Here is a 5,277-nt window from a genome sequence, read left to right on the forward strand (position 1 = left end):
AATTAATAAATCATTTTTAAATATGTGCAAGCCATAGAAGTCTGAACACACACCAAAAGCAAATGTGTCACCCTGAAAGACTTGTGAATAATATGGTTAATAAATAATGTCAACATGAATAGTGTGTGAAGTGCTTACGTAGCTAACATTTTTACAGCATTTGTAAATGTAAATAAGTGCATTAGATGATATATAAATCATTTTAATCAATTTAAACATCCAGTTTGATATTTGTACGCATTTAATTCTAGGGTTGGGTACTGAAACCCGGTACCAATATGGCACCGGTACCTATGTAACCGGTATGTACTAGAACCGAATCCGAATGCAGATTTCGGTGCCTCATTTCGGTGCCATGCCTGAGCGATTGATTGAAAGATTTGTCCTCTGGTTCTCCGAAACGAATGTAAGAAGCATCATCACCGGCACCGCACGTGAAAAATAATTTCCCGACTGAGAAAATGCATGTGAACTCAAGTCGTAAAGCTCTAATAACACAAATCCAACAAATCTTTGTAGTAACGCGAGTGTCCATGTTGTTTTCACACTCTGACTTAAAAGCACAACTCGGGAAATAAGAGCATCCGAGGAGCGCGTGAATGCAGTAATTATCGGTGCCATGCCTGAGCGATTGATTGAAAGATTTGTCTTCTGGTTCTCCGAAACGAACGTAAGAAGCATCATCACCGGCACCGCAGGTGACAAATAATTTCCCGACTGAGAAAATGCATGTGAACTCAAGTCGTAAAGCTCTAATAACACAAATCCAACAAATCTTTGTAGTAACGCGAGTGTCCATGTTGTTTTCACACTCTGACTTAAAAGCACAACTCGGGAAATAAGAGCATCCGAGGAGCGCGTGAATGCAGTAATTACACTTGCTCTGATGGCAGCAGGTAGCCTTTCGTTAACTAAGCTAAACATGCTTAAATTACAATGCCTAAAGCTAAACTTCCCTTGTATTCACATTTCTAAACCTGTTGTCCAACAAAAGAGAACATTATAACCTTTTTACTCAACAACACCAGTCAAATGCTTCCTTCTGTGATCTGATGTGGCTTCTTGTCACAGAATGAGGCAGAACATGTTCCATAGGCTACTTTAAAAATAATACTTCAGAAATCAGAAAATCAGAAAGAGCTTTATTGCCAAGTATGTTTGCACATACAAGGAATTTGTTATAGTGTCACAAGCTTCCAGTACAGTGAGACAACAACAACACACAGATAATAAAAGAGAGATGTGAATAAAATACACATGCATAAATATAAACCACAAAAAAAGAATAAATTGTATGTACAGGTGTGCTATAGATGGAATAGGAATAGAATAAAATAAAATAAAATACTTCGATTAGCAATGGACTATAAATATACTTAAGTATTATGAAAATACCAGAGATGGCTTGAATTACAAAGATAAACTATATTGTCGCAGTCGAGTGTTTATTGTCTTTGTTTTATCATTCAAAATGTTTATATGTTCTGTTTTCTCAGTTACAGCTATAATAGCGATGCCTTTGTCTATATAAGGGATTTCCTGGAGTTCCGCTACTTCTGTGACTCGATATGTGGATTTTCTGTGCGAGGGCTCCCTCTGGCGTCCAGTATGAATGAAACAGACATTGTGTGTTTATAGTGCTAATGGCCAATCCATCATTTTTTGGGGGAATTTTTATTTATTTATTTATTTTTTAATAAGTATCGGTTCAGGCACCGGAACCATTTTTAAAAGTATTGATTTGGCACCGGTATCGAAAAAAAAAAAAAAACGATACCAACCCTATTTAATTCCATACCTTTCCATAAATGACCTGTTAAGCCATATATAATGTTTGTTAATGACTTATTAATTAAATGTTACCTTATTATTAAGAATCACTGAATCATATTATGAAGAATCATTAAAAAGAAAAAAATTATTGTTGTTGTTTATTTATTTATATTAAATATTGCAATTTTTGAGCTTAACTTTTGTATCTATTAGTATTTCGGTTGTTTTATGGTATTTTGCTCACTGGATCTGACATAGTAATAACTAAACTCACATATTATTTTCCTATTGACTTTTTCTATCTGCCTTTTCTTTTTACCATGTGTGAACACTTTTACAGTGTTAAGCCTTTTATATGAACTGGTTTAATTTGTGTTTTAAGCATTTCTTCTCACCTGTGCTCTTTTAACCCTGATTAAGGAAATGTTTTGCGAGTTTAACAACTCTTCTAGTCAACAAGTGTTCTTTTCTGTATTTTTCTCTCTCTTTTTTTTGCAGGGAAATAAACAATATGTTTGGCTAAACAAAGTAATATGGATTGAAGTGAGGGAGTCCCATCTGGTGTGTGCAGAGCGCTGCTGTTTAAAGCTGTTTGCTAACACTGCTCAAATACAGACTCTCTGCTAGGCTTCAAACCCAAGAACAGTCAGGAAAAAAATAAAAATTAAAAAATTAAAACGCTCGGCCGTGTACAGCTCATTTTTTTCATCATCATTATTGTTTGTAGCTTTCATATTGCTGCTGCGCCTTTGGAGGCCTTCCATGGTATTGGATTGATTTCTCTTTGAGACAGATAATTACTCTCTCCGTTTGGCAAAGGAAATGTGTAAATAGCTTTGCGAGTCCCACCCCAGAGACGTGATGTGTCTTTGCATGCCTTCCATCTGCCAGAGCTCAAGGGTAACAGCTAACAACATTTGAAACATTACAAGCTATTATACAACCCTGCTCCCCTGAACTAACATCTATCGTCTTAAAATAAATCAATAAATAAAAAACAGGAAGTACAGCGTGGATTTGAGGTTCACAGTGGGTGTTGAATTACAGTTATGGTATAAATAACAAACACTTAATCACTGGTTTTAATGAGAACATTGCTCTTAATGAGCACTTGTTTTCATCATTAATTGTTTGTGTTGGTATGTGAGGAAATGGACAGTTGCTTCAGGCGGCATACCGTAGCTCTCTAAATGAGTTCTGTTGATGCCTCTGTTTCTGCATACATGCTTGTGTGTGTGTGTTGTTTTCCTGTCTTGACTCTAGAAAGATGCTGGTAAGCCTATCACAATCAATGTTGCATAACTGCAAAAGTTAAAGGTGGTATAGGCCTAAGGCATTTTTTTCTGGAAAATCTGGACAGATATCACTCAAATAGGTGTCTTGAAAAATCACACCTGTCTCTTTGACAGCCGTTGGAAAAAAGAATCAAAGAGAATGGCCCCAACCTGTTTTTTTTCCTTTTGTTTTGTTTTTGTTTTTTAGCCAACAGAAAAGGAAGGTGGAGTTAAAGGCAACTTAAAGGCAACCGAATACCTCAAGCGTGTGACGGAAATGTTACGCCCCTTACCATATTGTGATGCCCTGTCAGGCCGAAGCGTAACAGAAAGCCATGTCTGCATTTGTGATCGGAGAAATGACAAACATCGTCCGCAGTGAAAGCCGATCCGGTGATCCAAAAGTTGATGTATTTTCTCAGCGACCAGCACGGATCAGCTCCAGGCATGACGAAGCGGATATCGTCCTCTTTTGGAAGACCAAACAAAGTAGTTTCGCTTTTACAACGAAACACAGTGCCTTCACGACATGGCGGCGGCGGCAACAATACTACAGCGAGAATAAAAGTTATGCCTTCTTTCTTTGCGTGAACATTTGGGCGGCGTTATGCAAAGCTTCCCACATTGTGATGTAGACATGTGGGGGCGTGTTAGAACGAGCCGTTTTAGGTAGGCGTGGTTGACTCTTAACTTTTATAAAGAATATCTTTTTGGATTTGAGACTTTAGTCTTTGCAACTTTACAGATCGTCTTTATGCACCCAGAGCTTGTAACACTTCAAAGAGAAAGGAAAAATTGAAATCGCATCATATGACCCCTTTAATTTTACATGACCATTTTCACCCTCTTTCTGATGCTGTTAAACATTGTTTTTTTTTCTGCTGTAATGTACCTGCGCCCGAATTCAAACTTCAGTGACTTATTTTTTTTGTTTCTATTAGTGGCTATTCTGATATTTGACATCAAAGACGGATGAGAATAATAGAATTAAAGGTGGGGTAAACGATTTTTCAAAAACGCTTTAGAAAATGGATTCAGGCCGAATAGCAAAACAAACTTGTAGCCAATCAGCAGTAAGGGGCGTTGTCTACTCATGATGTGGAGGAGAGAGCGTTCAGTGCACAGGACGGACATTATCCAGCCGAGCGACAGAAAGATAGAGATGGCGGATAAAAAACAAAAGAGGAAAACGTCTGCGGAACAAAAGAAGGCTTAGGGCAATAAGTAGGACCCGTGTAAATATCGGATCAGCTTTCCAGTGCTGGAGAGAACTCAAGGAGCGGAAGGCCTGTGATCGGACGTCAAGGTTGCAGGGCTCGCAAAATTGCTAGCCTGACGTCCCGGGACTATTGTGTTTTCCAGTCGGGCTACCAAAACGTATCACCACTCCTTAAAAACTCCTAATGTGAGTTGTATCAAACTTAAGGCCATAAAAAGTTTTAAATACGTTAAATGGTATAAGGAATGTCTTGATTATAATTTCAAGAGGTCTTACAGTTGGGGATGGAAAGACAAGATTCGCGATACGGCTGGATTAAACTTCAAAAGGCAATAATGTCATTGAATAAATATAAGTGCTGCACGTTTCACGTCAAAACCATAACGCGGCGCGGATGTCTTTATTTGAATGTATCTGAAGGCAACTGACTGTCCTCAGAAACGTGTCGTTGGCATTTTAATTTCATTTTACCTATAATTCCTGATAAAGCAGCGTAAAATTCAATTAAATAAAACATATAGTCTTACATCTAGGGATGCACCGAAATGAAAATTCTGGGCCGAAATGGAAACCGAAAATTCTGGATGCACTTGGCCGAAAACCGAAACCGAAAATGCTTTGTAGTGATTATTTATTATTTTATTAAATAATATAAAGTGATTTTGTAAGACTTTTTAAATTTAACTCAATTTTAATGATACTGAATTAAAAAAAACACAAGCCAATAAAATAACCACACTTTTACTGAAAGTAACACAATAAAACTGGACAGAATTTACATTAATATTGGTAACACTTTACGATAAGGTTCATTAGTTAACTACTTTAGTTAGTGAACTAAGAACGAACAATAGTTCTTCAGCATTTACTAATCTTAGTTCATGTTAATTTCAACATTTACTAATGCATTATTAAAATCAACAGTTGTGCTTGTTAACAGTTAATGCACTCTGAATTAACATGAACTAACAGTGAATAACTGTATTCTCATTAACTAACATTAAGAAAGAT

The sequence above is a fragment of the Sinocyclocheilus grahami genome, unplaced genomic scaffold (assembly GCF_001515645.1).
Source record: "Sinocyclocheilus grahami isolate Dianchi unplaced genomic scaffold, SAMN03320097.WGS_v1.1 scaffold1050.1, whole genome shotgun sequence".
NCBI classification, from domain to species: Eukaryota; Metazoa; Chordata; class Actinopteri; order Cypriniformes; family Cyprinidae; genus Sinocyclocheilus; species Sinocyclocheilus grahami.